Source organism: Rhinopithecus roxellana, chromosome 2 (assembly GCF_007565055.1).
Source record: "Rhinopithecus roxellana isolate Shanxi Qingling chromosome 2, ASM756505v1, whole genome shotgun sequence".
Lineage (NCBI taxonomy): Eukaryota > Metazoa > Chordata > Mammalia > Primates > Cercopithecidae > Rhinopithecus > Rhinopithecus roxellana.
Window position 1 is genome coordinate 179,665,756 of NC_044550.1, and position 19,662 is coordinate 179,685,417.

The following is a 19,662-nucleotide window of genomic DNA, read 5'->3' on the forward strand; positions in this document are numbered from 1 at the left end:
GTATTAGAATCTTTGTGATGCAGCTAACGCAGTGTTAAGAAGGAAATTTATAGCACTAAATGTCCAAATCAAAAAGCCATAAAGATTTCAAGTGAACATCTCAACTAAAAGAACCAGAGAAGTAAGAACAACCTAACTCTAAAGCTAGCAGAAGACAAGAAATAACTAACATCAGAGCCAAACTGAAGGAGATAGAGACCTGAAAAACCCTTCAAAAAAATCAATGAATCCAGAAGCAAATTTTTTGAAAAAAACACAGTAAAATAGATAGACCACTAGCTTGACTAATGAGGAAAAACAAAGAAGAATGAAATAAATGCAATCAGAAATAATAAGGGGAATATTACCACTGACCCCACAGAAATACAAACAACTATCAGATAATACTTTAAACATCTCTATGCATATAAACTAGAACATCTAGAATAAATGGATAAACTCCGGGACACACACAGTCTCCCAAGATTGAACCAGAAGGAAACTGAATCTCTGAATAGACTAATAATGTGTTCTGAAATTGAGGCAGTAATAAATAGCCTACCAACCAAAAAAAAAAAAAAAAAAAAAAAAAAAGCCCTGGACCAGACAGATTCATAGCGGAATTCTATCAGAGGTACAAAGAAGAGCTGTACCATTTCTACTGAAACTATTCCAATAAATTGAAGAGGAGAGATTCCCTGGTTACTCATTCTATGAGGCCAGCATCATTCTGATACCAAAACCTGGCAGAGATACAACACCACCACAAAAACTTCAGGCCAGTATTCTTGATGAACATCAACGCAAAAATCCTCTATAAAATACTGGCAAACCAACTCCAGCAGCACATCAAAAAGCTTATTCACCACGATCAAGTTGGCTTTATCCCTGGGATGCAAGGTTGGTTCAACATATGCAAATTAATAAATGCGATTTATCACATAAACAGAACTAAAGACAAAACCACATTATTACTTCGATAGACAGAGAAAACATCTTTGATAAAATTTGGCATCCCTTTACATTTAAAACTCTAAATAAACTAGGTATTGAAGGAACATACCTCAAAATAATAAGAGCAGTATATGACAAACCCACAGCCAGTAACACACTGAATGAGCGAAAGTTGGAAGCATTCCCCTTGAAAACCAGCACAAGACAAGGATGCCCTCTCTCACCAGTCTTATTCAACATAGTACTGGAAGTTCTGACTAGGGCAATCAGGCAAGAGAAAGAGGTAAAGTGTATCCAAATAGGAAGTGAGCAAGTAAAATTATCTTTGTTTGCAGATGACATGATTCTATATCTAGAAAATACCATTGTCTCAGCCCAAAAGATTTTTAAGCTGATATGCAATTTCATTAGTCTCAAAATATAAAATCAATGTGCAAAAAATTGCTAGCATTCCTATACACCAACAAGCATACCAAGAGACAAATCATGAATGAACTTCCATTCACAATAGCTACAAAAAGAGTAAAATACCTAGGAATACAACTGACAAGATAAGTGAAGAACCTCTTTAAGGAGGACTACAAATCACTGCTCAAAGCAATCAGAGAGAATACAAACAAATGGAAAAATCCATGCTCATGAATAGAAAGACTCAATATCGTGAAAATGACCATACAGGCCAAAGTAATTTATAGATTCAATGTTATTCCTGTTAAACTACCACACACATTATTCACATAATTAGAAAAAAACTATTTTAAAATTAATGTGGAAACAAAATGGAGCATGGATAGCCAAGAAAATCCTAGGCAAAAAGAACAAAATTGGAGGCATGATGCTACCTGACTTCAAATCATACTACAAGGATACAGTAACCCAAACAGCATGGTACTGGTGCAAGAACAGTCACATAGACCAGTGGAACAGAAAAGATAACTCAGAAATGAGACTGCACACCTACAACGATCTGATCTTTGACAAACCTGACAAAAACGAACAATGGGGTAAAGATTCCCTATTTAATAGATTGTGCTGGGAGAACTGGCCAGCTATATGCAGGAAATTGAAACAGGATTCCTTCCTTACCCAATGTACAAAAACTAACTCAAGATGGATTAAAGACTTAAACATAAAACCCAAAACTGTAAAAACCCTAGAAATAGATCTAGATGATACCATTCAGGACATAGGCATGGGCAAAGATTTTATGATTAAAATGCCAAAAGCAGGTGCAACAAAAGCCAAAATTGACAAACGGGATCTAATTAAACTAAAGAGCTTCTACACAGCAAAAGAAACTGTCAGTAGAGTGAATAGATAACCTACAGAATGGGAGAATTTTTTTTCAATCTATCCATCTGACAAAGGTCTAATATCCAGATTCTACAAGGAAGTTAAAGTTACAAGTTAATAACCCTGTTAAAAAGTGGTGAAAGGTTATGAACAGACACTTCTAAAAACAAGACAGACTGGGTGCGGTGGCTCATGCCTGTAATCCCAACAGTTTGGGAGGCCAAGGCAGGCAGATCATGAGGTCAAGAGATAGAGACAATCCTGGCCGACATGGTGAAACTCGATCTCTACTAAAAATACAAAACTTAGCTGGGTGTGGTGGTGTGAGCCTGTAGTCCCAGCTACTCATGTGGCTGAGGCAGGAGAATCTCTTGAACCCAGGAGGCAGAGGTTGCAGTGGGGCAAGAATGCACCACTTCAATCTAGCCTGGCGATAGAGCAATACTCTGTTTCAAAAAAAAAAAAAAAAAAAGAAAGAAAGAAAGAAAGAAAGAAAGAAAGAAAGAAAGAAAGAAAGAAAGAAAGAAAGAAAGAAAGAAAGAAAGAAAGAAAGAAAGAAAGAAAGAAAGAAAACATACATGTGGCCAACAAACATATGAAAAAAAAATCTCAAACATACGAAAAAAACCTCAACATTACTGAACATTACTGATCATTAGAGAAATGCAAATCAAAACCATAATGAGATACCATCTCACACCAGTCAGAATGGCTATTATTAAAAAGTCAAAAACCAGTAGATGGTGGCAAGGTTGTGCACAAAATGGAACACTTTTACGCTGTTGGTAGGAGTATAAATTAGTTCAACCATTGTGGGAGACAGTGGTAATTCCTCAAAGACCTAGAGGCAGAAATACCATTTGATCCAGCAATCTCATCACTAGGTATATACCCAAAGAAATATAAAGATACATTCTATTATAAAGATACGTGTACATGGATGTTCATTGCAGCCCTATTTACAATAGCAAAGTCATGGAATCAGTCTAAATGCTCATCAGTGATAGACTGGATAAAGAAAATGTGGTACAAACACAACATGGAATATTATGAATCTGTAAAAAGGAATGAGATTATGTTCTTTCCAATCTGCAGGGACATGGATGGAGCTGGAAACCATTATTCTCAGCAAACTAACGCAAGAACAGAAAAACCAAACACTGCGTGTTCTCACTTGTAAGTGAGCTGAATGATGAGAATACATGGACACGGGAGGGAAGAACACACACTGGGCACCTGGGCACCGGTGTGTCTTTTGAGGGAGCATCGCGAAAAATAGCTAATGAATGCTGGACTAAATACTGGGTGATGGGCTAATCTGTGCAGTAAACCACCATGGCGCACCTTTACCTGTGTAACAAATGTTCACATCCTGCATATGTACCCATGAACTTAAAATAAAAAATAAAAATAAAAAAGGACAAACACATAAAATAAAATATTTCAAATAAATATATTTTGAGGTAAAATACTTTTATATCCTTCAGAGCCTGCTATCGTGTGATGCTCTACTAGATTTGTGATGGAATTTAGTATCTTATTGCTACAAAGAGTCTGTTTGTCAGTCTTAAGATCTTGGTTTTTATGTTAATTCTGGTCAGTTGTGCCTGAATTCCAGAGGAAAGGAGTATGAGGAAACATGTTCAACCCCTACTTCTCACCATGGCCTGAATGAGTTTTCAGGTTTCTTTGGAAAGCCTTTGGCCAAGAGGAGAAGTCCATGCAGTCAGCTGGGGTCTTAGAATTCTAATTTTGGTTTACATCTCTCATAGAAAACAAGAACTCCTGAGTAAATATGAAGAGAATTCGAGAAATCCCATTTTTCATAAAGAAAGAAACTAAAGATGGGTAGATTCTAAGGTCTTCTGGTTCTTCACACTTGGGCTCTGACTCCTGTTCCACAAATTATAATCTCATTTTGACGAGATTCATTCTTTCTAAGGTTTACTTTTTAAAATATCTCAAAATGAGGAAAACATACCTAGTTATTTTACAAGAGTATTGTGAGAAGTAAAGGAAATAATTATACATTATATTTAGTTGCGACTTGCTCATATTATCAGTTAATTATTATAATGATGATTATTTCATATTAACAATTTCCATACCAAATCGTAACCTTGAAAAAGATCTATGGTTTGAGATCAGCAAACTTATTTCAGGATATATTCAAAGACTTTGTTTTACACTTTGCCCTTCATAATAATAGTCTGGGCCACGTTTTTCAAGAGTTATTGCTCAAAACTGTTTTACTATCTTTACTTGTTACACTAACACATTTTGGTATCCACTCTAGTTTTGTAACATAGCCCCAAGATGTCTCAACTATGCATGGAATATATGTAACTTTCAACCTTACATTGTAAATTAATTGTTGAAACTTGTAAATCATGCTTTCAATTTTAAGAGCTTTATTTACTCTGCTATAAACAATCCTCAGAACTGTGTTTTGCATTTAGCAATTTTTAGGCTTTGAGTAGTCTTAGATTTCTTCCTGTAAATAAAAATCAGGTTTCTTCAAGTCAGTGACCTTCAACAAAAATCACTTTTACTATGGTAGGAAATTACTAAAGAAAAATATTGCATATCAGGCAGTTGAGAAGATAAACAACTGTAGTGTTCTTGGAAGTAAAGTTCCTTTGTGTCAAGCTATATAACACTTCCCAACAGATTTAAATAACATGCAGTCCCTATGTAAAGACAGAAGTAGGTTTAATATATTTTTTTTCAGTTTCCTTCCACATCAAGAATTTTTGCCTATCACAAAATTCATAGTTAATTTTAATTGCAAATTATGAATTGAATACCAACCATGGGTTTCAGAAAAGTCTAATTGATAAGAATATCAGCTTTGTAATAATTTCTGGAGATGCCAGTCCTGTAATTCTTGGCAAGGTGTTCTATACTTTGAACTATAACTTTACTCCCCTGTAAAATATGAAAAATACCGACTAATTCAAGCAATTGTGGGATTAAATTAGGTAATACATACACAATGCTTAGCACATAAATTGAATAAATTACTGAAATAATTATCTTTTCTACCTAAAGTTATCACTATTTATTATCATTATCATTTTTTATTAGCCAAGTATTGTTCTGGTGCTAAAGATAAAACATATTAGGTAGACTATTGTCCAAGCCAAATGTTTCTTTATTAATTCAATATTTACTTATTTTCTACTCATAAATTCTCTCTCTCCTACTTTTACGATGTTCTGCCTTGAATTTTGTATGGTTCCTTTCATATCTACCTTTGTCCTGGAGATAGGAAGATTCTCGAGGTTCATATTATCCTAGAAGAACTTTTTACCTTTTTTTTTTCAGAGACAGGGTCTCACTCTGTCACTCTGGTCGAAGTGCAGTGACATGATCACAGCTCACTGAAGCCTTGAACTCCTGGGCTCAAGTGATCCTCCCAACTAGCTAGGACTATAGGCACATGCCGTCATGCCTGGCTATTAAAAAAAAAAAAAAAAAAAAAAAAAAAACAAAAAAACAAAAACAAAGATTGTGGAGATTGGGGTCTTTCTATGTTGCCCAGGATGGTTTCAAACTCCTGGCCTCAAGCAATCCTTTTACCTCAGCCTTTCAAAACACTGGGATTATAGGCATGGGCCACTGCACCGGCCTCTGTTCTCCAAGAACTTTACCCATACAGTGCTCCTCCCGCTATAACAGGTCTAGCACAGCACTTTGGATATGCCATGGACACAAACACATTTACAAATGAAAAGAGTGGAGAAGAAAGGCGAGTTAAAGAGGGCATGGCAACAAAAGGAGTGGAATGAAATAAGATGAAATGAAACGATGAAATGAAAGCAGACTAAATAAAGAAGTTCTCTGCTATAGAAAGAAAAATATTCTAGTTCCTTCTCCTTCTCTCTTTTCTCTCTTTCCTACTGCGAACCTCGGACTTCCTGGGGGGCTGCAGGAGGGAGGTAGGCCTTTCTTGCTTGATGCGGGGTAGGTTGTAGGGGGGTTGCTGCGGAGGGGTAGGGACCTGGTAGATTCAGCCTTAACGGTTACTGCAGGACTCTCAGGAAGGAAGGCAACGGAAGGAGGGCGTGTTGGTCGGGAGGCGGGAAGGAGGGAGGGAGGGAGGGAGGGAGGGAGTGGAGGGGGATTTCCTTTCTTTCGTTCTTCTTTTCATTTCCTTCCCCTGCTCCTTCCCTCCGTCCCTCCTCCCCCCTCCCTTCCTTCCTTTCCTTCCTTCCTCTCCGTCTTCTTTCTCTTTCCTCTTCTTTTCTTTTATCTTTTCCTTTCTTTTCTTTTCTTTTCTTCCTTTTTCTTTTCTTTCTGAATTCTTCAAGTAATTCTTTAAGAAGTTCTCCTAAGATTAGAAGTACTTTTGACCTATACGTCACAAAACAATTGATCTCTTTAAATAGCTCTGATTAGGAAGAAAAAAATGTTGTCATTTGAACATAAGTTTATAGTCATCATGTTTCAAAAATATAACATGAACTAAAGCCGGAAATGCGATTTGATTATTAGGATATGCCCTGGTGAAATGATTATCTCATGTAACAGCTGGACTTTAAAAAATTATACTTTTGAGTTACTTTGATTTATTTTTATTGTTATTTTTTATTAATTGAATGTTTAACAATTGCATGGCTGTAGATGGGTGCTACTGATCCAAAGGCAATTCTCCTTCTCCCTTGTTAATTGCCTCTTGATTTTTTTATGTGTTCATAATTGTTTACATTCCTCAGAAAAAACATTGTCCCCAGCCCCAGCCATTAAAATTGAATCTTAATTAATGTAAAACAATAATGATAATTTGAATCTCCCTTTCCAATGATTAAATTAGATAGCTAATGTAATGCAATTATGATCCATGAGGCATTGGATAAATTTTCTGTGCTTCTAGGAAATGTATTTTAGTTATTAATGAGCTTTGTGAGACAAAAAGAGTGTTTCTACTTTTGGCTTCTGAACAAGAGTGCACATGGTTGTAGTGCTTAGAGCTGCTGCAGCAATTTGAATGCCAAGAGGTGAACTAACAGACCTGCTGAGGTTGGGGGGATAAAAAGATGGAAAGAACATGAGTTTCTAGTGACATTATTTGGATATAAATTCACCAGCGTAACTTTTTATTATGTGAGATAATAAATACTATTATCGCCTAGCTATCTTGACTCTGGATTTTTTAGTTACTTGCAAAAAAATATATATATATAATACATCATATTTGTGGAGAAAACTAAAAGACATTTTAGCTAACAGATGCTGGTCTACAGAATTTAAAAGTAGCAATTTATCAGTGAAAATATTTCTAAATTTAAATATAATTCCTCAAGTGAATGAGTTTGTTTTCTTCTCCATTTCCTTGAATCATTTTCCATCCTTCCCTTTGTTATTTTCTTCTATGCTTTTATAAAAATCTTCTAGAACTGCCTGAATATAAATCTTATAAAGTGAACAATTTATAATGGAGAAAATAAATTGTGTTTTGTCCTCTGTTTAATACAACTTTCAAAACACATACTAAGGCATTTTCTGGGAATAATTAGCTCTAAGAAATCATAGTTTGATTCTTTTAAAAATTGCATTAAAAATATTCAATCTGTAACTCTTGCATGGAAGTAGCGACTCATTAAAGATAATTCTAGAGGTATTTTCAAAAAATTCTATTAAACCATAAATGAATCATCTCTTTAATATCATTGTTATCTCTAAGAGTAAAGCATTGTCAGAGAGTTGTTGTAAAGAAATGACAAGAAATGTAATTTTGTTTTAATTTATGCTTAGAGTACCGTAACAGACATATATATGAAAATACATTAAAACACTTGGCCCACAAATAGAACACAAGGTCAGTGCAGTGGCTCATACCTGTGATCCCAGCACTTTGGGAGGCTGAGGCAGAAGGATAACGAGGTCAGGGGTTCAAGACCAGCCTAGACAACACGGTGAATCAACTAAAAATACAAAAATTAGTCGGGCACAATGGTGCACGCCTGTAGTCCCAGCTACTTGGGAGGCTGAGGCAGGAGAATCGCTTGAACTCGGAAAGCCAAGGTCTTGGTGAGCTGAGATCGCGCCACCGAACTCCAGTCTGGGAAACAGAGCGAGACTCCGCCTCAAAAAAATAATAATAATAAATATAAATATATAAAACAACACACCAAAAAAAAAAAAAAACATTATATTCAAAGCTAGGGAAAAAAAATATGAAAAGAAATGTATTTGAGGAATGTACTTTGGCTCTCATCTGATCTGAATGCTATAAATGCTGAGATCTCACTATGTTTGAACAGACATACAAAATCAGTTTCCTTAGTGATCAAAATAAATGTATTCCTAATCTACAAGTAATTGACATTCAGTGGTTAGAATTTAATTGCAGTGCTTATTTAAGTAACCAGTTTTAATGAATGCAAAGGGTCATTTTTAGTAATCTTGAACTAAAAGAATAAATAAGACAGTAAATTAATGTTTTGAGTTTTCACACTTTCTGAAAAGAAATGACCTCAATTCATTTTGTTGGTTTGAATAGAAATGTAAAGGCAGATTGACACTAAATTTAAATGTTTCTTTTAAATGTGAGCATTTACTCTAAGTATTCAATTTTCTTTTTTTTTTTCTTTTTTTTTGAGACAGAGTCTCGCTCTGTCACCCAGGCTGGAGTGCAGGGGCCGGATCTCAGCTCACTGCAAGCTCCGCCTCCCGGGTTCACGCCATTCTCCTGCCTCAGCCTCCCAGGTAGCTGGGACTACAGGCGCCGCCACCTCGCCTGGCTAGTTTTTTGTAGTTTTTAGTAGAGATGGGGTTTCACCGTGTTAGCCAGGGTGGTCTCGATCTCCTGACCTCGCGATCCGCCCGTCTCGGCCTCCCAAAGTGCTAGGATTACAGGCTTGAGCCACCGCTCCAGGACAAGTATTCAATTTTCAAAGATTATAATTGGAAATAATATTTTAGAAGCAAAATGTGTCTTTTTTAATCTCGTCTATAAATTAACTCATTGTATTTTATAAGAAATATTCTCTGATGACTGAATGTTGCCCCATGCACCATCATAATTTATTTTAAAGATCTTTCAAAACTGAAACATGCACTTTTGTGTGTCTTTTTTTTTCTGATGTCTTATAAATTAAACTACAAATAAGCTCACTTGAAATTTGTGTGAAAAATAAAAATTTCAAATTTTTAATAGCAATATGGGCATGTGGGTTATAATAGTATATTTATTAGATATACCAAGTTATGTCTATACTTACAATATGAAGCAGATCACTACAATGTCAAAATAATTTCAATATTACCCTTTTTTAGTGGCTACTGTAGTCTTTCCCTTAGTTATGCATATAAGATAAAACCATGTAAAGTTTTAATATAGCCTTTAGACATATGTTTAATGAAAACAGAAAGCAAAAACATCTTAAGGTCAAAAATGTAAACATATTTTCTATATGACTGAAGAGTTATATTTCCTGTTAACTGTCCATTGTATCTCAAATTTTTATTTTTAAACCTAAAATCATCTAACTTTAAGGCCACATTTTTGCATGGTTCAGAAGGGAAATTGTTTCTCTTTCTCTCTCTCATTCTGTCTCTCTTTATAGTGACTTAAAAAATTCTTTAAAAGCTATACAGCTTGGAGTTAAACTGCTTCCTGATGGGGTGAAATTTATAGGTTGATCTTGCTCTTCTACCACATTGCTAAATAGCAGTGTCTTTGATAACCATCCATTAGATCTCCTTGATATAAGAGAGTAATCATTTACACTTGTGTTGGAACATACTTAGATACTACTGTATTCTAAGATAATATCATATTCTCAGATTCATTAATATTAGCTCAAGTGGTACTCAGCCAGTGGAAAACTCTCTCTATTCCAAAATATTACAGGATGAAGTTAGAAACATCTGCAACTTTGTGACTGTGCTTCCTTGAATCTGTATTGGGGACCCAACAGGAGGTAAATTTGGTTACATGATACTCTTTGGATCTGTTAAATGGTTGTACTATTCCTTGGAAAGCAGGTAGTAGCATATACTGAACAGAAGTAGAGCAGGTTATTGTCTAAATTTTGTGTGTTTTAAGAGTTGATGAGTTGACTGAGAACATGATCATCTGGAAGCTACCATGAAGTCTGAAATTCTCTGTTTGACAATATTAACAATATTGTTTTTTAAGAATTTACAACATGTATTTTGTGAATGGAGAACAGTTAACACCTCAGCAAAATGAAGTTTTCTGATCAGCAAGCTTCAGAATAAACGACTCCTTAGTATTTATTTATTGCATAAAATAATATAATATATTCCTATGGCATCTTCTAAAAATATCTTAAACTACTTTAATCTCAGATATACTCAAAGCATTTTAACCAGCGGCTAGGCATGGTCACATAGAAAGCAAGTCAACCAAGTTTACATTAGTTCTAGCTCTTGTCTTCCTAAGCTTTCTTCTTCATACCTTACTGCTCAGGAGAAAAAGAAAATTCCTGAATACAGAATGATGGAAGCAGAGGGAATGCTTGCAAAGAGACTGAAATGGGAGTCTTGAACTTCAGTGTCGGTGAAAAGACTTTGGTGTACCTTGGTGATGAATATTTCATGGAATAAGAGTGCCCTGAAACACCATTTGGGATGGAAGAATAACAAATATTTGCTTCTTCACAGTTTGGTTAAACATAGGTTTCCCAGGTAAAATACAGGAAGTTTAGTTGAATGTGGGTTTCAGATTGTATTAGTCCATTCTCACACTGCTATAAAGATCTATCAGAGCTATCAAAAAGTTCTGCATGACTGAGGAGTCCTCAGGAAACTTAACAATCATGGTGGAAGGGGAAGCAAACTTGTCCTTCACATGGCAGCAGGAACAGGAGAAAGAAGTGCTGAGCAAAGGGGGGAAAGCTCCTTATAAAATCAACAGATCTCATGAGAACTCACTCAATATCGCAACAGCAACAAGGGGGTAACTGTTCCCATGATTTAATTACCTTCCACCAGGCCCCTCCCATGACGTGGGGATTATAGGAACTACAAATCAAGATGAGATTTGGGTGGGAACACAGCCAAACTATATTACAGATCAACATTGAATAATTATCATTTTTAGTAGAAGTATATGTTTATATACTTGTACTAGATAATTATATACTTATTCTAAAAATTAATTTTTTGTTAAACTGATGTTCAAATTGAACTGGACAATCTGTACTTTTACTTGCTAAATTTGCCAATCTTTTTTACATGGTCATTGTATAAGACATTGTTAGTTATTTAATTCACCAAACTTCCTTTTTTCTTCCAGTTATTTGATAAGCCTTGAAAAAGTTAATCATGATCAGGCTAAGTCAGTCATAGTCATCTTGTTTCCTTTGCTATCTATTGGCATAGAGTGAACATATGATACAGCCAATGAGCAATAATGAGAAGCTAATGAGGACCTTTGTAGTTCTTCCTGGTTATAAAGGGGGAAAAAGTGAGAATAGTTGTTTCTATCTACTCCAAAGAAACCAGCCACCTGCTCCTTTGTCTTCCCCACATAAATTTACTAGATAGCTGCACTAATGACATGACCAACACCAAGTATAGGAGATTAAAGTTTATAAATGCTCACATCAATAAGGAAGATGGACTTCACCAGCCAGAGGTTGGTGATGATGAGAAAACTGAAGAAACAGCAAGGTTAAAGGTGAAAATTAATTTTTAATTAAAGAAAGGCTACATTTTGTGTGTTCACCAAACTGGTTGGATATGAAATCTAATTGGCAGTCACAGGTGTTACCAAAAAGAAAATTTGTTTTCCTAAATTTGCCACAGCATGTCAAAAAGGACACTTAATCGCATAAAGCACTCAGGGTAGCTGAGATATTAGGAGAGGAGGGAGGGAACAGAGAGAGGCAAGGGGGAGAACCTTCATAAGCATCACTTGGTCAAAGTATACTTATATCAAGCAGTTGTCACCTGAACACCACAAACTAATGGGTTCTTCTCATTACAATATTACAAGGAAAAATAACAGGGCACCAAATTTTTGCTTCTTGCTTGATCATTGTTACCTAAGGGTATAATATTGAAGACTATGGTGGTCATCCTGTAGCAATGATAGAGAAAGCCTGGATTCTTTTTATAAAAACTGGGTTAACATACAAACCATGGACTCTGTATCTCTTGACTCCTTGTTATAAAAAAATTCTTAAAATTTTGTTTTTACTTCTTACAACTAAATTCATATCCACAAAATAGTAAAAATTCTTATTTCTTAATTTATCTTATTTCTAAAAAAAGAAGCAGCTTTAAAGACACCTATGGAGTTTCTTTTATTTAAAATATTTGCTTAGTAACACTATAACAAAACACTGATTTAGACAATAAATGTAGTCATCCACAAGACAAATAAATTTTGTTTGCATTAGGGTAGAACCATTAGAGTTAAAGAAGAAGGAGGGATTCTAAAATTTAGCTAGAACGCTTAGGTGACATGTGTAAGATTGGTAAGCTGAAGATAGAGCAAAAAATTGTGGGCATGTAAATTTTATTATGACTTAGACCTTCAAGTATAGCAATTATGCAGTAAGTTTTATATACAGTTGGAATATCAGGAGGCATTAGAGAAAGAGAGAGAGAGAGAGAGAGAGACAGAGAGACAGAGAGATAGAGATGGATGGATGGATAGATAGATAGATAGATAGATAGATAGATAGATAGATAGATAGATAGATAGATAGATGGATAGAGTCAAAAGTACATAGGGGGAAGTTAAATACAAGTGGGATGACCTAGGGAAAGAATGTAGATAAAAAGAACAACAAAAACCAAAAGGGACTTAGGGATATTTCCTAAAATAGTCCAGAGTTCAAATTCTATTCAGAACCAGCAACTGTTGAAGAATGTAAGGAAGCAAAATCCAATGAGGAATATCAGTATTTTTTTCAGAGCTCAATTGTATTAAACACTGATTAGTGGTTGCTTAAAATGAAGACAAAGCAACTTGTATTGATTTTAACCATGAATATGCTCTCTGTGACCTTGACAAGAATTCTAAAATGTATGTTGGAAATTGTATTAGATAATTTAAAATGTCACTGGCAGGGGAGAAAATCTCAGTATTTTTTCCTGTGAAATATGTTCTTGCAGTAACTGAAAGAAGAGAAATGAGGCAGATGACCAAAAGAAGTACATGACCAAACACTCTATGTTTGTGTGCTCCAATAACAGCTGGAGTATAGTTCATAAGTAATTAAGAGAGGATGAGCTCCAGAGCAAATGTAAAAGATTTGGATAATAACTAACAAGAGAGAAAAATTTTACACGGTAATATTAGATGAAGAATACAGGACCACATATAAGTATGACTATTCGGTTGGTAATAGAATATTGAGAGAGGTAATAATGATTGAGATCCAATTTCAAAATGAGGTTTGAGTCAAGGTTACACACTATAAGTGAAGATTGAAGAAGATATAGGTGGTCTGAGGAGACACTTGACTATATAAAATAATTATGTGAGATCAAAATAAAACAAATTTAATGGAGAAAAAGTTGGACTACTTGGTAGCATTACCCATTTTATGTTTCTCTTTTTGCATTTAAAGATGAATCCGGTAAGTTCAATGTATGCTTTTTCCATAGCAACTTTAGGAGAGTAAATATGTGGGTTCAACATTTCTTGGGATTCTATATAAGTATGGAAATAAGAAGCAAAAGAGTAATGATCACTTTGAAAATCTCATGTTGTTGGAAGTTTGGAAGTTTTAATCTGATGAAGGATGTGCCACAATGTGGTTCATCACATAAATTAACTAGAACAGAAGAAGAGATACTAAAATTTTTGAAGTTATAAGAAAGCAAGGTTTTTAAAAAGGCAGTTATTGGACATAACAAATTCCAGATTGTGAACTTGTATGTAGCTTTTTGCTATAGAAACCATTGTTTTTTGCTGGTTGAAATTTTATTTTTAGCTTGTAGTCATTCACCCTTTCATTCAATTATCATCGTTAATTTGAATAGATAATTTGGAAAGACTGGTGAAGCACAAAATGTATTTGTCTTGTTAATTTTGTTAACAATTGAATCTACAAGGAGAGTGCATTTTCATAAATAGCTATGACAGTTGCATAGTTAAAATCATGAATTCTTCATTCAGAAAATAATCTCCAAAGTGAAGATATAATAGTTGTTTCTTATTTTCGTAAGTCTTTGCTTTGAAAAATAACTCTATTCAAACCATTCTCATATGAATAACATCCGTCCATCCAGTTTTTCTTCCTATAGCTTTTATCAGGGCCACTTAGTAAAATTGAGAAAAGAGAAAATATCTAGACTGTAAAAAATCATAATATTGTACAAACACTGTAATTTTATAATTTCCAAAATACTCCAAGATAGTATATAAAACTTATTGCATAATCTCCTTGTAGATACAGTTGTTGACAAAACTAACAAGACAAAATACCCTTTTGTATACATAATACAAATGCTTCTAGAGCCATCTAAATTATACAGCTCGTATTTTCTTTTTGAAGTCAAAATAGTTTCTATGATCTCTCTTAATATATCATTTCTTTTTATGTCATGGATGGTAAAGAAGTTGATCATTGCTTTGGCTTGGATGTGTCACCCAAAAAGCATGTGTTGGAAACTTAACTGCCATTGTAACAGTATTAAGACATGGTCTGTTAAAATGTGATTAGCTGAGGTGGGCAGGATCACTTGAAGTCAGGAGTTTGAGACCAGTCCGGCCAACAAGGTGAAACCCCATCCCTACTAAAAATACAAAAATTAGCCAGCTGTGGGGGTGCACATGTGTAATCCCAGCTACGTGGGAGGCTGAGGTGCAAGGATTGATTGAACCTGGGAGGCGGAAGTTGCAGTGAGCCAGGGTGATGCCACCGCACTCCAGCCTCAGCAACAGAATGATACTCTGACTAAAAAAAAAAAAAAAAAAAAAAAAAAAAAAAAAAAAAAAAAAAAAAAAAAAAAAAACAAGATATGATTAGTTCATGGTTCATGAGGATTCTCTCCTCTTGGATGGATTAACACTGTTGTAGTGGCAGTGTGTTCTTTATAAATGGAAAAGTTTGTGCCCCACCATCCCCTCCACTTTTCTGCCATGTGAAAAACAGTATTCCTTCTCTCTGGAGGATTCAGCTTGAAAGTGGAGAGGAAACCCTTACCAGACACCAACCCTACCAGTGCCTCAATCTTTGACTTTCCAGCCTTCAAAACATTAAGAAATAAATTTGTATTTTTTATAAATTACCTAGTCTTAGGCATTCTGTTGTAGCAGCACAAACAGTGTAAGACAATTGTATTTGAAAGCTTTCTTAGGCGACACTACACCGTTTGTACCATCAATTCTAACAAAAAAAAACCCAAACCTGAACATCATAGTTATGAGTACTGGCTTTGCCTAATTTTTTTCTTAGAGTGTTTCTTATTTTAAGTTCTTTTTTTTTTTTTTTTTTTTGAGACGGAGTCTCGCTCTGTCGCCCAGGCTGGAGTGCAGTGGCCCGATCTCAGCTCACTGCAAGCTCCGCCTCCCGGGTTCACGCCATTCTCCTGCCTCAGCCTCCCAAGTAGCTGGGACTACAGGCGCCCGCCACGTCGCCCAGCTAGTTTTTTGTATTTTTAGTAGAGACGGAGTTTCACCATGTTAGCCTGGATGGTCTCGATCTCCTGACCTCGTGATCCACCCGTCTCGGCCTCCCAAAGTGCTGGGATTACAGGCTTGAGCCACCGCGCCCAGCTCTTATTTTAAGTTCTAAGTTCAAACTCTTTGTTATAAAAATAACATTAAAGAAAATAAAAAACCACAAAAATAATTAATAAAAACACCTAATTATATGATCTAATAAAATAATCATTAGAAACATACTTTCTTCTAGCTCTTTTTCTATGTATTTGTAGCTATATATGTAAATGCATATGATAGTCACCTTATGACATGTATAATTTTCATCCTGCGATATCCTGAATAATTAACTATGCTATGAATTATTAGTGTAATGGGTTACCAAGTTGCGTGATTTTTAAAAATGTCTTAATATCTATTAATTCATTTGTTTTAATAGCTACATAGTATCTGGAGCTTGTGAGCATTTTACAGTTTGGGGGATGGTAGATGTCAATTCTTGAGAACGACTTTCTTTTGGAAAAGATAGCAGAATTGACTCCGTCTCATAAGTTTTTTTTTTTTTTTTTTTTTTTTTTTTTTTTTTTTTTTTTTTTTGAGGCGGAGTCTGGCTCTGTCGCCCGGACTGGAGTGCAGTGGCCAGATCTCAGCTCACTGCAAGCTCCGCCTCCCGGGTTTACGCCATTCTCCTGCCTCAGCCTCCCGAGTAGCTGGGACTACAGGCGCCCGCCACCTCGCCCGGCTAGTTTTTTGTATTTTTAGTAGAGACGGGGTTTCACCATGTTAGCCAGGATGGTCTCGATCTCCTGACCTCGTGATCCGCCCGTCTCGGCCTCCCAAAGTGCTGGGATTACAGGCTTGAGCCACCGCGCCCGGCCTCATAAGTTTTATAAAGCAACATATCAAGTCCAACCACTTTTTACAAAGAAAATAGTCATACTATATCTAAAGGCAAACATTTCAAACTAAGATGATATTATGTTAAGTCGTGTAAATTAGATTGTTCTTAGCCTACACACGGAAAGAATTAGAATATTTACACCAATTTTTAAATCAATTCAGATTTTCACTACTTCGCTAGTGTTCTTTGTCAACCTCAAGTGTCATTCAAATTTGAATTATCCAGGATTTTTGAATACTTAATGATGATTAGGTGGGACAAAGGTTACCCTCTGAAAAAAACCCATGTATGTGGCAGTCATTTCCACATGGAAATAAGCAGATCTTAAATTGGGGCTTACACAGTAGCTTTCTCTCTTTTGCACACAGGCCATTGCACACACATTTAACATTTCCTTTGCTATGTGGGATTCTTCTAGGACCTTAACACTTTCATATTATGTTTAAAAATTTTGAATTACTTGGGAAGCTGAGGCGGGCAGATCACCTGAGGTCAGGAATTCGAGACCAGCCTTGCCAATATGGTGAAATCCCGTCTCTACTAAAAATACAAAAAATTAGTTGGGTGTAGTGGCGCATGTCTGTAGTCCCAGATACTCGGGAGGCTGAGGCAGGAGAATCTCTTGAACCCAGGAGGTAGAGGTTGCAGTGAGCCAAGATTGAGCCACTGCACTCCAGCTTGGGTGACAGGGCGAGACTCTTGCCAAAAAAAAAAAAAAAAAAAAAAGAATAAGGAAAAAAAATATTGTGAACTACTTGGTCATGACACATATTTTGTTTTTAGTACTGAGGCTGGTTAAGTAAAACTTTGGTAAAGGTTCACAGTGTGTTAAGGAGTTTAAAGAGAGCTCTATGTATGATGGGAGAAAGTATGTGAAAGCATCCTAAAACATTCTGGGTCCTCTGGGTCAGCAAAGGAGAGAGAAGTAGCAGAGGCAGCAAATGACGACCGACATGACTGATTCTAAAGCATGTAAGCATAAAACCCAGACTCAAAAAACAAGTTTTACAAAAATCCTAAAAGTATTCTCACACCTTCACAGGACGATTACACCCCTAAGCAGCAATCTAATCCATTTTTCCTTTTATATCTCTCTCTCCTGAGATATTTTTCACTGGAATTTTTTGTCATATAAATAAATAGCAAAATATAATTTGCTTTAGAGAAAATCACAGCATAGACAGCTTTCACAGAACTAATCTACTTAGTACTTTGAACAAAACTGTTTGGGTTTATACATTCTAAAATATCACGATTTTTTTTAAAATTTAGTCTAAAATTTATAATACTATAAAGCATTATAGCCTTTGATTCTTTGAAATAATAAAATGCTTTTATCAGAACCTTTAAATGACATTAGTTACTATTAGTATTTTAGTTCTCCATCAATAATTGCTTAGTTTTTCTCCTTAGCAAATACTCATACAATTATCACTGAATAAAGTAGTAGTTCAAATACTTTTTTAAAAATTGGAGTTTCCTTCAGATGTCTCAATTATATCTACATCACCTTTCTTGACTGTTAAAAAATATACTTCTCCTTAAGATATATTCAAAACCTCTTCTTCTATGATTCAACCATTTCTTTAGTTTCAACATATTTTAATGACATATTTACCAACTCTTCAGCCTACTATTGGCTAAAACATAAAAGAAATATGAAATGATATATTCCCTTCATAAAAGGTTAGAAACCTTTAAATATGGAGTAAAAAAATTACAGAGGTTGACAGTAATTATTTGCCTGATATAAATCAGTCATTACAATTGCAAATGTTTTAAATGAGAATCCCCAACTACTTTATTTTTTAAGGCCAAGTTATATTTAGTTCTGTAATATTACCTTTAAAAATTCTTTCCAAAAGAAGGTAAAATAAAATATATAGTCTTTCCAATTCTTTTTTAAGTGGAAGCAGTTTTTTTTTTTTTTTTTTTTTTTTCCGACATTCACTAAGTGTCCAAAAGATGGGTTTCCTGTCTAAATTCTACCCCAACGTTATAGAACATAATAGTTTCAGTTCCTCTGAAGGTCAGCTAAAGCATTTGTTCAACTTCTTTTAAGCCTTTTGGAACCAGCTCACCATAATAAAATTTTATTTTTTGATGTTTTGGTGCCAAGAAACATGCAATGTATTTTTATTAATTTTCTTGTATAATTTGTAGGAAAAAAAATAAGGTATATTCCCTCAATTTTAAAGCCAAACACTTAAATATATTTGGTTATTTCCCAAATATCACAAGTTAGAAAAAGAAGCACAACTGGGTTCTAGTACTATCTGATTGCAGAGCATGTACTCTAAAAATTCGTTCTATTCTGTACCTTTCCTCAGTCCCTCAACATCATTAAGCACTAATATACACACAGCTTTAAAGTACCACAAACAGGCTTTCTGTTGAGAAACAAGTTCCTACAAAATCAAGGTCTCCTCGTCATGTGTCTCAGCTGGTAGCAGTCTCATCTTGGTGACTCTTTTGTGAACTGAGTTTTTAAGAGCTCAGATGCTTGGCTCAGCTTCTGCATATCCTTCAGCATTTCACTAATGCCTTCCAGAGACTTAGATTCATGGGTGAAAAGTCTAGGTTACAAATATTCCATCCATACTACTCAAGAAGTCTGATACGTCCATGTCCCAATGTAATCTTTTGATGAATGCAGTTAAATAAATACCAAAGAGTAATTTATTTACATTTGGAACAGCAACAGTTTCAGTCACATTCATTTAATCAATTTGTTATTTCACTGAAAATACTCTAGGCTGTGAAACCGTGCAGAGGCTTGTCTAACATTGTCTTGCAAATGCCAAAATTAAAAGCTTAGTGCTCAGGTGGAGGAAAGGACAGTAATAATAACCTCCATAAGAGCAAGAAAAATCCTGATTCTTGGCTAACTTTCTGATTTACATTCCAAATTCCCAACTGCCCGTCAGCTAAAATCTCAGTA